This window comes from Microtus oregoni, unplaced genomic scaffold (genome assembly GCF_018167655.1).
Source record: "Microtus oregoni isolate MIOR12 unplaced genomic scaffold, Mior012 000003F_ref0000135, whole genome shotgun sequence".
In the NCBI taxonomy this organism is placed as follows: domain Eukaryota; kingdom Metazoa; phylum Chordata; class Mammalia; order Rodentia; family Cricetidae; genus Microtus; species Microtus oregoni.
The window spans coordinates 53,141,993-53,165,620 of record NW_024543062.1 but is presented as its reverse complement, the minus strand read 5'-3'; positions in this window follow the sequence as shown (position 1 = coordinate 53,165,620).

The following is a 23,628-nucleotide window of genomic DNA, read 5'->3' as shown; positions in this document are numbered from 1 at the left end:
AAGTGTGGCACACTCTTTTTAGCTAGTTAGTTGGTTAGTTAGTTGGTTGGTTAGTTAGTTAGTTAGCTTTTGAGACAGGGTGTCTCAGTGAACTGTAATCATCAAGCCTCAGAGATCTGTGTCTGTCCACCTCTCCATCACTAGGATTGCAACCACTCACTACCAAGTCTGGCTTTTTTATGTGAATTCTGAGAATCCATATTTAACTCCCCAGGCTTAGAAAGCAAGCACTTTACCAAATGAGCTGTCTCTCTGTCCCCTTGGGTGATATTTTTTTTTGCTGTTTTATTATTCATCTCATTAATTTTGTAGAACAATATTTTTTCAAAATTCTAGAGTGTCTTCATTTGGAACTCAAATATAGCTGTGGAACAGAGGAATAGACAAGTTGTTCATTGTTCACAGATGGCCTATTGTCTTAGGTTTGTATGAAGAGACAGCATGACCACAGCAACTCTTATAAAGAAAACATTTAATTGAGGTGGCTTACTTAAAGTTTCAGAGGTTCAGTCCATTATCATAAAGATGAAGAGCATGGTGTCATGCAGGCAAACCTGGTGCTGGAGCTAAGAATGCTACATATTGTAGGCAACAGGAAGATGATTCACTGGGCAGTAATCTAAGCATGGGAAACTTCAAAGCCCACCCTGCCGATAGACTTTTTCCAACAAGGCTATACTCATATCAACAAAGCCACATCTGCTAATAGTATCACTCCATATAAGATTATCAGGGCCAATTATATTCGAACCACCAAAGTTATAGATGCTTACATTCAAAAGGGAAGGTGATTGCTATCATTTAGCATGGGGATGGGTTTCTCATGAGAGCCTTAGTCCTCAATATTAATTGAGTTCATGCCTATGTACAAATGTCTTTTTTAATTAATTAATTTATTTATTAGAGATTTCTGCCTCCTCCCCGCCACCTCCTCCCATTTCCCTCCCTCTCCCCCAATCAACTCCCCCTCCCTCAGCAGGCTGAAGAGCAGTCAGGGTTCCCTGCCCTGTGGGGAGTCCAAGGATCTCCCACCTTCTTCCAGGTCTAGTAAGGTGATCATCCAAACAGCCTAGGCTCCCACAAAGCCAGTAGGATCAAAACCCAGTGCCATTGTTTTTGACTAAACAAAGAATTTTGTCTGCAAGATATTTCCTTTGATTGGATACTCACACTTAATTATATTCAACTAGGTTCATATATGGAGCCTCAGTATTTCCCCTGGTAGACATGATAACCAGGGATTGTGAACATAATTTCCAAAGCTTTGATGGCAGATATTCATATTTCTTACCATTGTCCTGTGCATCTGCCAAAATGATGAGCCAAGATCCTTTAAAATTATTTGACACATTAATTCTGGACTGGGGGATTGCTAAGTTGGTAAACCTTCTACTTGGAAGCATGAATACCTGGGTTCAATCAGAACCCAATAATCAAAAAGCCCACTATAATCATAGTGCTCTCAAAATTGTATGATACTTGGGATATGTAGGCAGTAAGATCCCTGACACTCATTGGCCAGGCAATCCAGCTGAATGGGTGACTTCTAATTTTACCTCTGGCTTACACAGACACATACATACATACATACATACAGAGAGAGAGAGAGAGAGAGAGAGAGAGAGAGAGAGAGAGAGAGGTGTTTTACTTTGCTTTTCTGTTGCTGTGATAAAAACTGTAACACAAAAGCTTTCAGGTAGGAAAGGCTTTATTTCACAATGCCATTGTTGTCCCTAACCAAGTAAATGCATGGCAGGCACTTGACAGTGAAACCAAAAAAAAAAAAAAAAAAAAAAAAAAAAAGCTGCTTCCTGGCTTCTTCAAGACCCAGGTTCAGCTGCCTTTCTCAAGTTCAGGCTCATCTGCCAAGGGATCATGTGCTCCGCAGTGAACTAGATACTTCTGCTTCTATGAACAATCAAGACAACCCTCACAGACATACCCATAGGCTAATCTGATGCAAGCAATTCTTCAACTGAATTTCCCTTATCCCAAGAGATTCTTAAATGTCTAGTTGGCAGAAAAATAATTAACCAGAACAATATGAGATAGTACCAAGATTTGCAAAATTATTTCCATAATGGATCTTCTAACATTTTAAATTATAAATATGTTTTAAAATCTAAGATATTATCTTGATTGCAAAAATATGTAATGGGGCATTATATTCAATGTTTAATAAAACATTTATTGAGAAATTAAGTGACAGAGTCATATTATAATAATCACATAGCTGACCTTTTCTATTTTTCTTGTATTTGTGACCAGGGTGAAGGTTATAAATCAACAGAGGAATGGTAGTTTTCTTTCTATTGCAAGCTCTGTAAAAATTGCAATAAATCTATTTGAAATGTAGAAATGACCTTTACAGGTGCATTTTATGAAGATTCTTTCTTTTCTTTTCACATGAGTTTTTTTTTTTCAGACCAAGGTTCTGTTTTTCAAAGTTACATCTCGTTGAACATGAAAATACATACTGTTTTATTACAAAATGGTGGTGGTACACTGCATTGTGTCTACGGGAATTAGAGATCAAAGGAGACACAAACAACAGAAATAGAAAACGCAGTAAAGGTCCACAATAAATCTGAACATATCTCAATTTGCCTAGTAAGTTCTGAGCCTTTGGGGGCATATATGAGGTTTTCAGTCTCTCCAAACTTCATGTTGCAGAAGGTAATTTTATGTAAACTATAAATCCCTGCATCCACATGTTAGAGTTCCCAATTATCTGAGTACTCTTTCCTCCTGAGTAATAACATACAGTTGGTAAGTGTGCAGCAACCCAATGTCAAAAACTGCAAGTTGGAGGTGTATAAAGTATGAGGCATATACCTCACCATCCATCATATCTTAATGCCCAAACAACAATGATTTGGGGCATTATGCGCACTCCAGCTTGAGGACTTCAATCACAGACCACAAACGTATCATTAAGGTTTGTATTTTTCATGAGAATGCCAGCCATTCTTTCTGACTGTATTGTCATAATAAGATTACCAAGGAGCTGCAAACAGAAATAGAAACCCTTCAGATGCCCCACGATTATATTTTCTTATACAATTGCACACTAGAAATGTTAGGTGATTTTCTTTTCTTATTCCCCAAGGTGTTTTCTGTAAAGGCAAATAAAATGTCAAACTTCTTGTTCTTCACAGCTGCGTTTGCCACCACCATTCTCAGAGCAGTCTCTGCCTCTAGCAACAGAACTCTTCCCCTTCATTTTCACCTCTGGGACCAGGAGGTTGCTAAAAGGAGCCAGGAATGTTGAATCGAAGTTCTCATAGGAAATACAACACAGGAGTAACATGGCTCTCACCCTCTCTGTGATATGACATATCCTGTGGGTGAAGGTAACTGTCATAAAAAAACAAAAACCCTTCCAGCCCATTTTCAGAGTCATGAGTTCCTAGAAAGATGCTTCAAAGGAATCATAAAACTCCTTGTTACAATAGTGCCATTGTCAGGATTGTAGCTCAGTTTGAGGCATGCTTGGCTTCCACTCATGAATCTTTTAGTTCTGGGTCCATGCCTGTGATTATAGCACTCTAGGAGTTAAAAAAGTAGAACCAGAAGTTAAAGGTCATCTTTGGATGCATAGTGAGTTCAGGACCAGTGTGGAATACATGAGACCTTGTCAAACCAAAGAATTGCACTTAAGCACTTGTGTATTAGTTCAGTAAATAGTTACTGGTATTTAGCTACTATAGACTTCCTTCTGGAACTTTTCTTAGGTTTGTCCATATACCTGTCTATGATTGACATCTTTTCATCTTGCTAAGTGTTGTATCAGAAAAAGAAAAGATTGATTCTAGAGGAAGAAGTTTTTCATCATCCAAAGAAAGCATTCTGTCTGTTTCGCACAGTTCTGTTGGTATGTTAGTGGATAGGAAGAAGCCATGGTTTTCCCGCACAAGCACTGGATGTATTCAGAAGAGGGTATCTGAACCAATTCCAAAAGGATAGTGTGTATGTTTCTAAAGGGTTACTGTAACAAAGTATAAAAAAACCCAGAGACTTAAAAATAAAAAAAAAAAAGTTTTCTCTCTCCAGTATTGGGGAGCTCTTACTTGGGACAGTTCCTTGGCTATGGACAATAGATTTTGAAATCACACCTATGAATGTGGCTATCTCAATGAGTATGCCAGTTATTTGGGATTAAATTTATACCTTATTTTAGTGTGGGCTTGAATTTTAGGGAGATAGCATTAACCCAAAAATTGGTAGACAGGGCTGTTACATTTGTTTTCCTGTCTAGTTATAGAAATATAAAGAGCAGGAGTGATGTAATAATAGTTCATCCAATAAAGTGCTTGCCTTGGTAACATGAATATCTGAGTTGGATTACCAAAATGGACATAAAAAGAGTCCATTGTGCCTTTAATTCCAGTGGTGGGGCAGTGAAGACAAGAGGGTTTCTGAAGCTTGCTGGCCAGGTATCAAGTTCCAGAACAATTAACTCTGTCTCATAAAACAAGGTGGCACTTGAGGAAGGACATTCAAGGTTGCTCTCTGGCCTCCATGAGCATGCATCATGCAAACTCAAAAAGAGAAGGGTATCCAGAAGAAAGGTCACAGAGAGGGGAACCAGCATCTCTTTAACTCTGGCACACAAGGTCAGGAATATGAGTTCAAATCCTGAGATGGATCTTCTCCTTCAAGAGCTTATTTTCCCACTCCTGAGTGTACAGTGATTGGTGTTATGCAACTCTATTGGCTAGTTTTATGCCAACTTGAAACAAGCTAAAAGCATCAGAAAGGAGGTAGCCTCAATTGAGAAAGTGCCTCTGACTATAGGCAAGCATGTAGGGAATTTTCTTAATTAATTATCAAGAGGGTCCAGCCCATTGTCATTAATGCCATTCCTGATCTTCTGCTCTATATGAAAACAGGACAAGCAAACCATGGGGTGCAAGGCAGTAAGAAGCACCCTTCCATGGCTTCTGCATCAGCTCTTGCCTTCAGGTTCCTGCCCTATTTAAGTTCTTGTCCTGCCTACCTGTGATAATGAACAATGCTATGAAAGTATAGGCCAAATAAACTATTTCCTTCACAAAGATTCTTTGGTCATGATGTTTCATCACAGCAATAGAAACCATAGTTATAGTACACAATCTTAAAGACTCTGTCAGATGCTGACTTCTGACTACTAAATTCCTACTTATTTGTTAGAAAATAAAACTGATAGCTTCTTATTTGCTTGGATTAACTATTAGAACAACCAAGACAGAAATTCTGTGTTTAAGTCTACACATATCTTAAACGTTGAACAAACAAAAGCAATTGGCTCTGAATACCAAAAGTATCCACATACATTAGAGTTTTAAAGGAAGGGGTAAGAATGGCTGGTATAGAACCGAAATTCTCACTTAATAGCTTATTTATTTCATTTTGACTCTCATGCCATCAAAATAATGATATCACCATCATTTTTCTTCTTTTAGCTCTCTTCAGGTACCAAGTACAGTGAGTGAAGTTATTTACTTAATTATTTTATGAACAACTTTTGGATAGCAACTCCATTTTCAATATGGTTGGCTGAGTTCTCTTGATTTACTAGAATATAAGATTATTTGAGACCCAATACGCTTTGGACTCTTTGAGTTCTTATGCACACCAATCCTATTGTGTCTCAAAAGCCTTTTCTTTGGTGTCTTCCATCCCTACTTGCTCTTACAATATTTCTACCTCTTCTTCCATTAGGTTCCATGAGCCCTTAGGGGAGGGATTTGAAGGAGACATCCCATTTAGGACAGACTGTTCCAAGGTCTCACTTTGCACTTTGTCCAGCTATGGATCTCTGTATTTGTTCCCATCTAATGCATGAGGAAGCTCCTCTGGTGATGACTGAGAAAGACACTGATTTATGAGTATAGAAAAATGGCATCATTAGGCATGTAATTGCTACTTCCCTTTTGCTGTACAGTAGTGTTTCATTTTTCCCTAGGTTTATGCCCTTTCTAGTCTCAGTTTCTTGGCTACATAGGCAGGGCCAGGCTTGGATTCCATCTCAGGGAGTAGAATTTAAATACAATCAGATGCAGATCAGTTAATCTCACAACATTTGTGCCAATGTCTTACCAGTGCATCTTGTAGGCAAGTCCCCAATTGTAGAACAAAAGGTTTTCAGTTGAATTGGTATTTACCTTTCTGCCCTGGTAGTGTGCACAGTGAGTACCTTAAAGTAACATGAACACAAGTTAGTAGCAGTGAAGGCCCTAGGTAGGCATCAGCTCACCTTTTTGTGGCCATGTAGATATGTAGATGTGATTTCAGCAATAGAATCTTACACTAAGTTTGTGGAGAGCAACCAATAGCTTCGGTCAATAGCCTGGTTGTTTGATGGTTCCCACAGGGTCGTGTTGGCCAACAACTCATTTAAATATAATCCATTCCTGAAACTGGAGGTTTATTTGATAATGAGAAATGTCTCATTGTGTCTCTGTCTTCCATGTTATTTTATAAATTAGCTTTCTTTTATATATGTATATATGTTAAAAAAGCTTCTACTTTATTAAGTTTCCATACAATACCTCAAATGACCCTTCATTTTAACTGTCCCTACTCATAGTATCCTCCTCCCCCTTTCCTTCTGCTTTCCTGTTTGTTGCTTCATTACCGGTCTCCCCCACAACCCTATCTATACAAAACTATTTATTCTAACTCCCTCTCCTCTAGTTTTCTACTCTATAACTCACTTGTGTGATTATATAGATGGTAGCCTACTTATTATTCAATATTTAACAGCTAATATTCACATATAAGTAAATATACACTATATTCATCTTTTGGGACTATGTTACCTTTCTACAAGTGATTTTTTCTAGATCCATACGTCTATCTATTAATGTAATGATTTCTTCTATTTTTATAGATAAGTCTTATTCTCTTGTGTAAATGTACACATTCCTTCTATCCATGTATCAATTGGTTAGCATCTAGTCTCTTTCCTGTTTCTGACTGTTATCACTAGAACAGCAAGGAACATAATTGAGCAGTGTCTCTGTAGTAGGACGAAATATCCTGTGAGTATATGCCAAAGGGTTGTACAGCTGGATTTTGTGGTAGATTGATTACAGCTTCCTCAGGAGCCATTGCACTGATCTCCATAGGTGTTGTACAAGTTCACACAACCACTAGCAAAGAATGAGTGTTCCACTTAAGCTTCATTCTCACCAGCATGTGATGTCATTTGTTTTATTGATCTTGGGCATTCTGACTGAAATAAGAGGAAATTTCAAGGTACTTTTATTTGCATATCTCAGAAACTATGTCAGGAAACTCACAGCAACCTGTAACTATAGCTTCAGGGGACCTCTACCCTTTTAATGCCTTTGAATACCTGCAAGCTGCAAGCACACACACACACACACACACACACACACACACACACACACGAGAGAGAGAGAGAGAGAGAAAGAGAGAGAGAGAGAGAGAGAGAGAAAAGAGAGAGAGAGAAAAGAGAGAGAGAGAAAAGAGAGAGAGAGAAAAGAGAGAGAGAGACCCATACACTATAAAGCAAATTTTGGGGGAAAAAAAGCTACATTGGTGATATTTATGTTAAGTTTACAAGGGAGACAAAATGGGGTTTTTCAGGAAATCCTAACTATCTCCAGAAGAGCAATAGCACCCATGGATCTGATGAAGAGCTCCACATATGCTGAGTTAAGGACAAGTGGAAAGAACTGAGTACACCCACAAAATTACCTGGAACAAAAGGCTCCTCCTTAGAACATTAACCAGTGCCCTTCAGTGTAATGATGATGGCCTCCTTTTCAATAGCTTCCCCTTAGTAACTAAAAGTTACTGTGCCTGTGGTATGTATATATGCAAGTTTGTCTGTGTGTGGGAACATGTATATACATGCAAGTGTAGGATAGAGATAGGATATCGTGTTCCATCTTATAAATTGAGGCAGTCTCTCCTTTGAACCCAGAGTTCATCCATTCTGCTAGCTACCCTTCTTGCTCCAAGAATTCCCTATCTGTTGCTCATAGGCTGGGATTATGTACATCTTTCCCTCTCACCTGGCAGTAACATGGTAGTTGGGGATCTGAACTCTGGTCTGTACACTTTTATGTCATGTGTATTGCCCAGTAAGCTACTTTACCTGCCCTTAAAATGAAATTCTTAGTGAAGTTATAAGACTATAAGTACTTTCTTATAGTCTACTTATTCTGATTATTGATGTCACAAAGTGGGCTAAAAGTAGAACCTCAGATGGGTTCTACTATAACCTCTAGTTTCTCTATTGAAATAATTACATATATTTTAGATTTATAAAAGTGTTTTTTTCATAATGTTAATGTTCTTGAGTGGGTATTGAGCTATCACCCATGTATTTCAGTACAGTCAGCTATTTTGTCCCCATTTCAATCTTTGATTCCCATTTACTTGAAGTTCTGATATCTGAAGAAAGTCAATTGTAAATATAATGTATAGGTACCAAGCAGCTGAGTGTTCTCTCTGAGTTATTTGTGCCATTTTATTCCTTGTGCATTTCAATTAACAATTACTAATATCATGTATTTAATGGTACATAAAGTTCTGACAGAGAAGAAAGAAGGAGAAAGCAATTTGATTCATGCAGAAGAAATGCAGCACTTCAATCCTAAGAATATCCTTGTATATCTGAAAGGCAAGAGATTCGAGGAGTTTTGAGAATAACACTGCCAAGCAGTATGATGGGAAGAAGCCAGATAGTACCCTCAGCTAAGAGTTGATTCAGTGGTTAAGAGCCATACCACCACTACTTTTGTTATCATTTTGTTTTTGTTTTTTCTTTTTGTTTTAAGACAGGATGTCTCTGTGTAGTCCTGGCTTTCCTCCTGTAACTCTGTAGACCAGACAGGCCTCAAACTCAGATACCCAACTGCCAGAGTTTTGGTGTTGGAATTAACAGAATATGCCACATAACTTGAACATGCTGCCCTCAGAGAGGACCCCAGTTCAGTTCCCAACACCCGTTTCAGGAGACTCACAACCACCAGTATTTCCAGCTTTGGGAATCCAATGCCCTTTCTGGCCTCCATAAGTATGTATACATACACAAAAAATATATATAAATAAAATAAAACCTAGTATAAGATTGGTTGGAACTTGAAACAGCAGAAATTTAGAGGGCCTTTTGATAGGGGCTGAATCTGAGGAAGACTAGAAGCTGCCATGAAATTTTTTAAAGTTGAATATGGTTAATATAGAAAAATTATTGAGCAGAAATATAGTTAAGCACAAAAATTATGGCTGATATTTTTCTTTTCTAGACATTTTTGAACTTTTTGAAATTGTCATAAATACATATGTACAACTTGTGAGATGGGAAGAGAAGTTTGAAAACCACAGGTAGCCTTTTTTGCTTAAAAACCCTTAGAACCAATTTCACACACAATTTAACTTTGAAATAAAATGATCCTTAATTCTACAGAAAAAATAATTTAAATAATGCAGAGTTCGTAAAGAAGTCCTTTCCTATTTTGTTAACTACAAGGGCTTATTAGCATACATTATCCTATAATTTCTAGTCTAGAAAGAACATGGAAAGGTCATCCCCTTAATTTCCTTATTATTGCCTGAGATGTCTTGAAATTATGAAAGGGAGATTACAGTCCATCTTATCTTAGACCCTTTGAGAAGTTGCCATATCTTCCTTTGCTGTTCCTTTTTACCACTTAATAAGGCTTGGTTGAAAGAGTATTTTAAAATCTGTATTTAATAATAGTCTGAACAAAAGTTACGAAAGAATGGCTGATTTGTAAAACCGGAGAGGTTTCTCAACACCAGGGTGCAATTTCTCAATGGCTTTTATCTTTCTTCACAATCAAGTCAAATTCTACATAACTAAACTCTTCCTCTTTCCTTAAGAACAATTTTTCGTCAGTGGCTGAAATTCACTCTTACCCAGGGGCTCTTTCTCTGCAGGAGATTAGCATTCTAATGAAACAGGGATAGAAAAAGAAAGAGGAGGGACTATCTCTGTGCACCCAGCATGGGGCAGGTTTAGCACCAGGTACTTTCTGCTGTGATCTTGGACTCTTGAGCTATGCATCCCATGTAAATGTACTTAATACCACATGTCTTAATTACATTTCTGTTGCTGTAACAAAATACTTGACAAAAGCATCTCAAGGAAGCAGATGTTAATTTTGGATTTTGGTTTGAAGGTTCAGTCCGTCACAGTGGGGATATCCCAGGACAGGAGTCTGAAGCAGCTGTTCAAATTGGAGTCACCATCAGGAATCAGAAAATAATTTATGTTGGTACTCAGCCATCTCTCTCTTTTTATATGTAGTTAGCTCATGGGAAGGCTGTTGCCCACATTTAGAAAGGAGCTTCCCATGGCAGCCCAACCCAGAGACTCCCACCCAGAGGTGTTGAAGAGATAACCTAATGCACAATTTTTCCAAGAGGTATTTGGAAGCTTGTCTCTATGTGATTCTAGATCCTGTCATGTTGACTTAAATACCAATATCACACCATTCTGGAAACTAATATTTAGCAAGGACCAATGTTATCACAATGTCCTTAATATGACCTGGCATAAAGATGGGGAGGACATCTTTTACCTGCTGCCCCAGTCAGAGCTGGCCTCAGAACCTTAGTTCTGGGTTTGGAGTCTTCCTCATCTATCTTAGGCCCTTCTGAATTGCCACTCTTCCTCACAATGCACATCTTTATGTGAAACTGGCAAAAGGGTATGTGTGTCTTGATTCCTAGTTAAATGCCACCCATTTCCTCTGAAGACATCATGATGTCTTGTCACCCTGATAATAAGATAATCACTCTCTAGTATGTAATTACCATCCCCAAACTCTAACATCGAGCCTTGCTACTTTATGAGAACAAGGAGTATCAAGTATGTAATGATGAATTTAGAAAACACACACAATAGAGACTCAGGAGATACTTGGTAAATAATCAGAGAGAGAGAGTTCTAGGAAGGATATAAATGCACTAATAAGTCTAGAGACACATACATAGTGGCAGTACAATAGATAGTTGCTATTCATTGAATAAGTGTAGGAGGGTAGAGAGGAAGAAGGGAGGGGGAAATGAGTGAGGGAAGGAGGGAAGGAGAGAGGGAGAGAATGAGATAAAGCAATGGATTGCTACAGGACTTGTAATTACAGCTAGGACTTACTGCTTTTCTATTAGGCATCATTCTCTAGCATGCCATCAGAAAAAAGCAGCTTGGGAACTGACAAATCAAGACAAAAAGAAGACACTGGCCAAAGAGCAAAAGTGACTGGAAAACCCCTCCTCCTGATCCATGTGAGTGACTGCTGTTTCTTTCCCAATAATAACTTTAACCTCTTTTTGATCTTCTTTCTTCCTGGGTAAAAAGTATGATACTTTGATTTTTCCATTTGCTGTTTCTATAAAGAATATCCCAAGATGGATGACTGGTTATGGAATGTAGGTCCAAGAGTGAATTTCTGGCTCCTGAGTGGCTCTGCTTCGGTACTTAGCTCAGCTCTCATGACAGAGGAGGTAGTACATAGAGGATGGGGAGAGACCACATGGTGAGATGGGAGGGTGCAGAGAGTCAGAACTCAAGCTTTCTCTTTCAGCACAACTCATTCTGGAGGACACTGACTCAAACCATTTCTTAAAAATCCACCACTTTCTAGTGACAACAGGCTGAGTAATAGAACATCCATGCTGGGGAATACATAACCATACATATTATACAGTCGTTTCATCCTCTAACATTCCATGCAGAACTATAGTCAGCTTCCCAAATCCTTTCTTAAGTTACTTCACACAAGCCTCATTGCTTTCTGCATCCTTCCTTGTTCAGAGACAGTCCATCCTCAGCCATTATTCAGTTACCAGTATATTCATGATCATCTTAGTTGAAGAGTATTAAGATAGTGAATGATTGAATAAATAGTAGCTCTTATTTATATTAGATTGCATATTTTGTGTCTTTGGGATGACTTATTCCCCCCCCCCCTGTTTGTATTGCTCTTATGTTCCAACAATACTTCTTGGCAAAAGCCACATAAGGGAGAAAGGGAGTGTTTGGCTCACAGTTGCAGAGGGAATACAATGCATTGTAGTGGCAAGAGCTTAAAGATTCCCAGAAATCATGAAGTGGAGAACAAGCGTGGACAGGTTGTAAAATCTTTAAGCATTCTCTTGACATACCCTCTCCCACCAACATCTACCTTGTAAATGTTTCATAATGATCCCACACAACACCACTATTGCAAGGGGGGGGGGTGGAGTGTTAAAACACATAATTTTTTTGTGTGTGTGACATTTCACATTGAAGCCACAACAATCACCTGGCTTTTAATATTCATAAAACTAGTAGAATAAACACAATTGTCTTCATTATTTTGATTCTGTTGTTACCATGTTTTCTGCTGGGAATCACTGTAAAAGAAATACACTTTCCAGCTCAGCAGTGATGAAGTCCTGTCCATGGTCCCAGCATTGGGAGTCTAACTGACAGTGTCAGTTCTAAGCTCTAAACCTTGAAGACATTTCACCTTTGTTTTTGTTGGTCAGTGTGGATGAGAACTGCTCATTTCAATTTACACCAGGCTAATTGGACTATTTGAAGACTCAGTTCTCTATATTTTTCTTTTCCACCTATTTATTTATCTGGATTGGAGACTATGTGTGCATGTGTGCTATGGTGTGAAGCTGTACGTCAGAGGGACACATAGCTTGGAAAGTTAATTCTCTCCTTTCAATATATAGGTTCCAGGGTTTGCACAGCCAATGCCTTTACCCACTGAGGTTCTTACTGGCCTCTGAGTTACTACCTTTATAAATAAACATTCCCAACTTCTTGTCAGCTGAAAACTGATAAAAATTTTTGACATATGTCACTTATTTAGGGGAGCTAATATTTGTAGTTGGACTTTCTTTTAGAATACCAGCTAAAAAATAAGAAATGAAGAGTTATGATTAATTAAGAAAGCTCAGTATATAGCTTAAACTTGTTCCTAACTAGTTCTTATAACTGGAATTAACCCAATTATATTATTCTACATTTCACCACATGGTGTTACCGCTCTTCCATCTTGCACCTGCTGTTTCCTCTCTGTGTCTCCTGCCTTCTCCCCTTTGCCTCTATTATCTCCTCCTACTCCTCTCTCTGCCCTGAAGTACCACCTATAGTTCCTGACTAGTTATTGGTTATTCAGCTCTTTATTCAACCAGTCACAGCAATATATCTTTACACAGTTTATAGATATCCCACATCAAATATTTATCTCTTTTAAGAAGGAACTTTTGGAAAAATTTTATGAGAAAATATTTTCACTTCAGTCATACATGGAGTTTTCTTATTACATTTATTATTACCATACATGGCTTCTTATTACCAATATAGCCAAGGACGAAATGACATTTGTAAGTTAACACACTTTCCTGGCTATTAAACTTATGATTAAGAGATCAGCTTTTCTAGCCAGCCAGCAGGAAGGTTTCCTGCAGGTAGGCTCCTCCATTACCCAACCCCATTTAACTGACCCTCCAAGATACTAACTCCACCTCACCCTCAAACTCACCTATCCTCCTGCAACCTCGATGGAACTCTGAAACACAGCTGGCTCCAATATTAAGGAGACTTAAAAAGTGAGTGAACAGCCATGCAATGGGGCACCCTATTTCTAGGGTTTCCACGGTGGGACAAAACCCTGGGTCCCTCCTTCAACTCCCTTGGATTTTCTAGCCAGCCAGCAAGACTTTTCCCTGCAGTTAGACTCCCCCATTACCCAGCACCACCCACTGGATCCTGCAAACTACTTGCCCCATCCCGCCCCCAAACTCACCTGTCCTCCTGCAACTTCATTGGAACTCTGAAACACAGTTTGCTATAATACTAAGGGAACCAAGAGTTTGCTATAATGCTGAAGGGACCAAGAGCTTGCTATAATGCTGAGGGGACCAATAGTGTGCTTTAACACTGAGGGGACTGAAAGAGAGGACTAAGAGATCAAACAAGGAGAGAAGACCAAGAGAACAGGCTTGGAGAGACCTCAAAATCTTCTTGAGACACAGAAATTGACAGTACATAACAGACCAAGAAAAAAAACTCAAGCACTCAGACAGCCACTTCAAAGATTGGACAAAGACACAAAGACAATGATGGCCTCATTTAAAGGAAAAGTTGCCAATGCAAGAATTCATCCAACAACCTAAAAAGTGGAATGGTAACACTAGAACCCACAACTCACACAACAGGAAAACTTGATCGTTCTAAGCCAGAAGAAGCAGAAGAAAATGACTTTAAGCATAACTTTATAAAAATGATGGAGACCTTTAAAAAGAAAATGAAAAATTCCCTTAAAGAAATGGAGGAAAAGACAAGCAAAAAAAAAAAAGAAGGAAGAAATTAATACATCCCTTAAAGAAACCCAAGTAAACCAAGAAAAACAATGAAACAGGAGAAGCAAACAGTTCAAGACTTTAAGACTGAAATAGAAGCAATAAAGAGAACACAAACTAAGTAAATACTGGATATGAAAAATCTGGGTAAATGAACAGGAATTACAGAGACAAATATAACTAATAGAATACAAGAGATAGAAGAAATAATCTCAGGTGTTGACACTGTAGAAGAAATGAACTCATTGATCGAAGAAAACATTTAATCCAACAAATTTTTAACACAAAACATCCATGAAATCTGGGACACCATGAAAAGACCAAACCTAAAAATAATAGGGGTAGAAGAAGAAGAACTCCAGCTCAAAGTCACAGAAAATATGTTCAACAAAATCATAGAAGAAAACTTTACCAACCTCAAGAAGGATATCTATAAGAATATACAAGAAATTTACAGAAAACCAAAGAGATTGAATCAAAAAAATCCCCTCACCATATAATAACCAAAATGCAAACATACAGAATAAAGAAAGAATATTAAGAGGTACAAAGGAAAAAGGGTCAAGTAACATATAAAGGTAGACCTATCATAATTACACTTGACTTCTCATTGGAAGCCATGAAAGCCAGAGCTGGGCTGATGTGCTGCAGACACTAAGAGACCAGGGATGCAAGCCCAGCTACTATACCCAGTAATCTTTCAATCGCCATCAATGGAGGAAACAAGATATTCCATGACAAAACCAGATTTAAACAATATGTATCCACAAATCCAACCCTACAGAAATAAGGAAATCCCCAACCCAAGGAAGTTAACTGTACCCATAAAAACATAGGCAACAGATACCCCCCCCCCGACACACATACTAGCAAAACCAAAAGAAGGGAAACACACAAACATTACTGCTAAAAAATAACAGGAATTAACAAGCACTGGTCATTGATATCTCTTAATATCAATGGACTCAACTCACCTATAAAAAGACACAGGTTAGGAGAATTGATATAAAAACAGTATTCAGCCTTCTGCTGTATACAAAAACATGCCTCAACCTCAAAGCCAGACACTACTTAAGAGTAAAGGGTTGGAAAAAGATTTTCCAATCAAATGGACCTAAGAAACAAGTGGGTGTAGCTATCCTAGTATCTAACAAAATAGATTTCAAATGATAGTTGATCAGAAGAGATGGAAATGGACAATTTATACTCATAACAGGAACAATCCATCAAGATATACTCTCAATCCTGAACATCTATGCCCCTAATACAAAAGCACCCACATATGTAAAAGAAACATTACTAAAACTTAAATTGCACACCAAAACCAACACATTATTAGTAGGACACTTCAACACTCCTCTCTTTCTCCAATGGGCAGGTCTACCAGTCATAAATGTAACAGAGAAATAAAAGAACTAACAGATGTCATGAATCAAATGGACTTACCATATATCTAAAAAATATTCCACTCAAACACAAAAGAGTATACCTTCATGGAACCTTCTCTAAAATTGATCACATACTCAATTACAAAGCAAACCCCCACAGATACAAAAAATTGGAGTAACCCCCTGTGTTTTATCAGATCAGCATGGATTAAAGTTAGAATTTAAAAACAATACTATTCTCAGAAAGCTGACAAACTCATGGAAATTTAACAGTAAACTAGTGAATCACCCTTGGGTCAAGGAAGAAATGAAGAAATTAAAATCTTCCTGGAATTCAATGAAAATGAAGGCACAACATATTCAAACCTATGGGACACTGTGAAAGCTATGCTAAGAGAAAAGTTCATAATATTAAACGCTTACATAAAGAAAATTGAGAAAGCTCACATCAGTGACTGAAGAGCACATCTGAAAGCTCTAGAACAAAATGAAGCAGACTCACCCAGGAGGAATAGGAGGCAGGAAATAATCAAATTGAGGGCTGAAATCAACAAAATATAAACAAAGAAAACAATACAATGAATCAATGAAACAAAGAGCTGGTCCTTTAAGAATTTTTTATTTATTTATTTTTTTACTGAAAAAATTTACGCCTCCTCCCCACCTCCCATTTTCCTCTCCCTCCTCCCACTCCTCTCCCCCTCCTCCCATTCCATCCCCCCCCCCAAGTCTGAAGAACAGTCCTGATTCCCTGCCCTGTGGGAAGTCCAAGGTCCTTCCCCCTCCATCCAGGTCCAGGAAGGTGAGCATCCAAACAGGCTAGGCTCCCACAAATCCAGTTCATGCAATAGAATCGAAACCCAGTGCCATTGCCCTTGGCTTCTCATCAGCCCTTTTGGCCTCCATGTTCAGAGAGTTCGATTTTATCCCATGCTTATTCAGTCCCAGTCCAGCTGGCCTTGGTGAGCTCCCAATAGAGCAGCCCCACTGTCACAGTGGGTGGGTGCACCCCTCGTGGTCCTGACTTCCTTGCTCATGTTCTCCCTCCTCTGCTCCTCATTTGGACCTTGGGAGCTCAGTCCGGTGCTCCAATGTGGGTCTCTGTCTCTATCTTAAAAAGATAGACAAATCCATACCCAATCAAAAGGCAGTGAGAGAACATCCAAATTAACAAAATCAGAAATGAAAAAAAAAAGGACATAACAACAGATATTGAGGAAATTCAGAGGATATTTAGGTCATACTATAAAAACTTGTACTTCACAAAATTGGAAAATGTAAAAGAAATGGACAATTTTCTAAAGATAGATACCATATATCAAAACTAAATCAAGACTAGGTGAGAAATTTAAATAGACCTATAAACTGCAAGGAAATAGAAGCTGTCATCAAAACCTCCCAACTAAAATAACCCAGGGCTGGGTAGGTTTAGTGTAGAATTCTACCAGAACTTCCAAGAGCTAATACCTATACTCCTCAAATTGCTCCACATACTAGAAACAGAAGGAACATTGCCAAACAGTTACCCTCATACCAAAACCACACAAAGACTCAACCAAAAAAGAGAATTACAGACCAGTCTCCCTCATAAACATAGATGCAAAAAGAAACTCAATAAAATACTGGCAAACTGAATTCAAGAACACATCAAAAAAATATCCACCATGATCAAGTCAGTTCTATCCCAGAGATGCAGGGCTGGTTCAACACAGGAACCATATAAATCAATCATATAAATAAAAAAAGAAATAACCATATGATCATTTCATTAAATGCTGAAAAAGCATTTGACAAAATCCAAACCCCTTCGTGATAAAGATCTTGGTGAGACCAAGGATACAAGAAACATATCTAAATGTAATAAAAGCAATATGCAGCAAGTTGACAGCCAACATCAAATTAAATGGAGAGAAACTCAAAGCAAATTCCACTAAAATCAGGAATTAAGACAAAGCTGTTTCACTCTCTCCATATTTCTCCAACATAGTTCTTGAAGTTTTAGCAATAGCAATAAGACAACAAAAGATCAAGGAGATTCAAATTGGAAAGGAAGAAATCAAACTTTTGTTATTTACAGATGATATGATAGTGTATATAAGTGACCCTAAAAACTCTACCAGAGAACTCCTACAGCTGATAAATCCCTTCAGTGATGTGGCAAGATACAATACCAGCTGAAAAATATCAGTAGCCCTCCTATACACAAATTATAAAGTAACTGAGAGGGAAATCAGAGAAACATCACCTTTAACAATAGCTACAAATAATATAAAATATCTTTGGGTAACACTAACCAAAGAAGCGAAAGATCTATTTGACAGGAACTTTAAAGTTATAATACAAGAAAATGGAAAGATCTCCCATACTCCTGACTAGGTATGATCAACATAGTAAAAATGGCAATCCTACCAAAAGCAATCTATAGCTTCAATGCAATCCCCATCAAAATCCCAACACAATTCTTCATAGACCTTGAAAGAACAATAATCAACTTCATATGGAAAGACAAAAAACCCAAAATAGCCAAAACAATCCTGTACAATAAAGAAACTTCCAGAGGGTAGCCATCCCTGACATCAAGTTCTGTTACAGAGCTACAATAATGAAAACAGCTTGGTACTGGCACAAAAAAACAGGAAGGTTGACTGATGGAGTTGAATCAATGACACGAATGTTAATCCACACACCTATGAACATATGATTTTTGACAAAGAAACTAAAACTATACAATGGGATAAAGAAAGTATCTTCAACAAATGACATTTGCATAAATGAATGTCAACAGGTAGAAGAATGCAAAAAGATCCATATCTATCCCCATGCACAAAACTTAATATAAATCTGAGCATGTTGATCCAGATATAAGAGAAAGTGGTAAGTAGTTTTCAATGCATGGGCAAATGAAACCACTTCCTAAATATAACCCCAGTAGCACAGACACTGAAAGCAAATAAATAAATGGGACCTCCTGAAACTGAGATGCTTCTGTAATGCAAAGGACACAGCCAATAAGACAAAAAAGCAGCCTATTGAATAGAAAAAGATCTTCACTAACCCCACATCATTCAAAGGACTAATCTCCAAAATATATAAAAAATCCAGAAATTAAATATCAAAATTCTAAATAACCAATTAAAGATGGGGTATAGAACTAAACAAAGAATTCTCAAGAGAAGAATCTCAAACGGCCAAAAGATACTTAAAGAAATGTTCCACATCTTTAGCCATCAGGGAAATGCAAATTAAAACCACTCTGAGATACCATTTTACACTTGTCAGGAAGGCTAAGATCAAAAACACCAATAATAGCTTATGTTGGAGAGGATGTGGAGTAAGGGTAACACTCATTCATTGCTCTTGGGAATGCCAACTTTTACAACCACTTTGGAAATCAGTATAGAGTTTCTCAGATAATTGGGAATCAACCTACCTCAGGATCCAGCAATATCACTCTTGGGCATATACCCAAAGATTCTCAATCATATTGCAAAGTCTCTTATTCAATTTTGTTCATAGCAGCATTATTTGTAATATCGACAACCTGAAAACAACCTAGATGCCCCTCAACTGGAGAATAGATAAAGAAAATGTGGCACATTTACACATTAGAGTACTACTCAGCTGTAAAAAAAAAAATGACATCTTGAATTCTTGAATTTTGCATGCAAATGGATGGAACTAGAAAACACTATCCTGAGTGAGGTAACCCAGACCCAGAAAGCTATATATGGTATGGACTCACTCTTAAGAGGATACTAGGTATAAGCAAAGAATATTGAGCCTAGAGAAGCTAAGTAATAAGGTGAACCCTAGGAAAAACATAAATAGATCCACCTGGAAAGTCAAAACAGACAAGACTGACTGACAAGATTGGGAGCATGGGGGAAGAAGGGAAACTGGAAAAGAAAAAGGAGTGGCACTCCAACGTGGTAAACTAACTCCATGTAAAACCCGAGAGAGCTTGAAAAGGAATTCTAGACACAGAGAAAAAAAGCAGAGTTTAACACAGCTTTTGCTGTTTGCTGGCAGCTTACCGCAGAGAGATTTTCCTGACTCAGCGATAGCAGAAAAAATTAAAAAGCCGTGCCATTTTAAAACAAGGCTTCCTGGGCCCTGCTGCCAGTGCAATCTCCAGCTAGGGAGCATTTGTGGACCCGAATGTTTGTGTGCTCACTTAGGGTCAGGAACAAAGTAAATGAGACCATGCCTGTGGTTTGATGCTCCCTGACTGGGTAGGCAGCAAGATCTGCCTAGAAAGTGGCGGTTTTGAACTACCAGTCTGTATTTATGAACTTTTCATGTGCACTACCAGAAGTAAAAGAACCAGGGTGTCAGATCACTCCCTGTTGGTTGATAGTAGGCAACACCAGGATGGATTTATGAAACACCCGATGCTCTCTGACCTAGTGTTCTGTGTGATTCCTAGTAGTCGGAACCTGTTTTGGCATGTATGAGAGAAGGAATCTCTTGGCATCGTTCTTTAAAATAGTTAAGATACTTGAGAAAAGTAAAGAGAAGTGTTTGGTTTTTAAGCTAGTGGACCCTGGCACTTGGATTGGGCAGCAAGGAGGTGTAGGTAGTCATCTTCTTTCTTCTGTTGACCTAACAGAGCTGGAACCATACTTCATACCTGTCATTTAAAGCATCAATAAGTCTTTATCCAGCACAGAACACATTAGTGTAAAAAATTCGTGCTGTTGGTGACAACCAACGGAGAAATCTCTAAAGGCTGGGTTTCCTGAGACAAGTAAAAAGTCAATCCCATTGTTTTTTACAGCTATCCACAATAGTGGATGGTGAGATCTCTGTGAGTTTCTCCACTTCCAACCCTGTTGAATTTCATTGGGGTTTATAGAGAGATCACAGTGGCATGTTCCCGTGGCCTTACATTTACCTTCTCTGACAGAATCCCTGCTTGTATTATATATTTTCCCCTTTAAGATCCTGATATTGGGGCTGGAGAATCAACCCTGCAATCAAGAATGCTTGCTGTACATTGAGAGACCTGAAGTCTCTTCTCGGCACCCACTTTAGGCAGCTCACAGTCACCTGTGAACTACAACCTCAGCGAGTCCAGTGTTCTCTTCTTGACTGTATAGGCCGTTCCTACCACATGTGCATACTCACTTACACAAAGATATGGACATAAATTGTGTAAGTGGTAAGGCAAATATTACAAATTCTCAATAATTGCAAAGAATATAATGAAATCATACATGAGATTTAACAACTCAATGTTGAACTATTAGTGAATCACAAAAAGAAAAAATTAATCTTTACAATAAATCACAATAAAGAAAATGTTTAGTCTATATACAATAAAGGGCCAGAAGTTTGTAACAACTTAGAAGAAACAAGTTTGAATTCAAAACTGTAACATTCAAATAAATATCATTCTTTTTGATATTTAATATTAAGCCTAAAGAAAATACATTGAGTTCTACACTGGAGATCCCACATTGCTGTAGCTGCACAGGCATGCTGTAACAGGCCCACCACATTGCAATTCATTTAGTATTAATGATTCTTTAATAAGGTACATTATTTTCCAAGTTGATATTTAAGGCCTTGACTATGTTCCTAAAAATAGTGAACAACTTCATTGTCACTCAAGATTTTCCCAAAAATTTGGCATATAAAAAGCCCATTAAAGTGTATTTTGTTTAACTTATTTTACAGACTTTGCTTGTTGGCCCTGATATAAATACACACAAGAACATCTGGTGTGATATTAATTTTTACACAAATGTTAACATATCGAGTTTTTATTAAAAAGGACTACACAAGGCAGAACATCCAAAATCCTGGACACTACAGCTTATATGCAATAAATGTTACTATTCTTTGTGATATACAATATTGGCCTAAATGTTTTCATGGACTCCTAGATACTTTTTCAGGTCTGCGTGTGTATAGTATATGCACATGCATATATAAGTATATGCACACAAGTATGTATTTGTGCACTTAGAGACCAGAGGTTGAGGTCTTCAATGAAATAACACTTTATATTTTTGAGACAGAATCTCACCTGGAACCCAGTGGTCATGATTTGGTTCGACTGGGTGGCCAGACAGCTCCAGGGAACTGCCTGTCTTTTTCTCTGCACCTTACTTACCCTTTTTACATGGGCCTAGGGATCTGAAGTCAGGTAATCATGCTTGCATGTCTCCCACTTTACCAACTGAACCTTCCTTCTAACTAGTCCCATTTTTATATGCTTTCACCTATGGACTTGCCTTTTCCTTTGACCCCTAAAGAAGAGGGGAGGGTAACTATATGCTGATCAGATCACATGCTGAAAAGAATGGCACCAAATCTCATAGGTCTTATTCTCAATATCCAATAAGCTCAGTCTCATGATGAGGAAAATATCTTGCCAACCCTTACTGAAGGATAGATTACAGTACATTGTGCATACTCCTTGAACTGCCAAGGTAATGAAAAGTTTGAAAGCATTTAGAAACAGGCAGTAGGGGAAAGAGAAGGACCATAGACAAGTGAAAAGAACGTGGTTCTCTGGGTGGATACTGAATAGGAAAGGGGATTTCTGGACACACTGATGGCTTCTGAACTGAGTCTCGGGTTTGGAAATGTGTCGGCCTTTATTTTGAACAATGTACCTTAGCACACATCAAGTATAACATTGGCAAAAACTGAACCTGGGTGCTGAGTATAGAGGACACTTTCTTCCATCTTTTACCTGTTCTATAATCTGAACTTGTTCCTAAATATGTTTATTTAAAAACCTAACGGGGGCAGGGCAGTGCCTGGAACAATGGCTCAGTGATTAAGAGCGTAAAGTCTTCTTCCAGAGGACTCAAGTATGGATTTATAGCAAGCAGTGTCCTCTAGATCACAACTTCCTGTAGTTCTAGCTCCATCGTATATATTGCCCCCTGCTGGCCTCTGCAGGTACCAAATTTCTATGCTCATACCAGAGAGATACACATATACTTGCAATTTTAAAAAATAATAAAAATGAATTTAAAAGTAAGAGTACTGACAATTCATCATTTTTTAATCAACTAGTTACATTGTCCGAGTTTCTAAGTAGAAATAGATGCACATTTTGTAAACGTCCTTGAAGGTTTAAAGGAAAAGCCTGTGATATATTTTAGAAAGCAAGATTATACCTTTATATAAATGTAAATGTACTGCATAAAAACTAACATTTATAAGACATTAAAATATTCAATGCAAATAGCTCAGTGGAAAACGCAAAAAAAGATTAACTGTTGCTGGGTATGGTGGCCCGTGCCTATAACACCAGCACTTGGAAGTATGAGACAGGAAGATCATTCTGAATTGAGTCAAGGCTGTGCTGAGTAGTTAATCCAAGAGTAACTTAGGGTATACAGTGAAATTCTTTGTGGTACAATAAAATAAAAAGCTATTTAGAATCTCTTGGGGGAGTTAGCTGTTTAGGTGACTAAGCATGATGGTTACGATTCTATAAACAGCCATGGCTGCTCATGACTTGAGTTATTTTTACTGTGACAAACCCAGAATGTTATAGTTATTTTTCGAGTGTTATATCACAGTCCCAGATTGAAGTCAGTCTTTAGCAGTGGCACTTTAGTACTACAAATGGGGAAGCAATTTTTAAAGTGTACTGCGAGAGATATTGAAAAAAGGGGATTACCAAAATCATTGCACTCATTTACACTCCCCAATCCATTTTTCAGATGTTGAAATTGTTCTTCTGCCTCTCTGTCTTTTTTTGTCAGCCTCTCTGTGTGCCTCTCTATCTCTCTCTCTTTCTTTGTCTGTCTCTCTGTGTGACTCTCTGTCTCTGTCTCTGTTTGTCTTTCTTGCTGTGTATGTGTGTGTGTGTGGGTATGTATGCAAACACGCACACACATCACTGTGCACACATGGAAGTCAGTTAAAAATG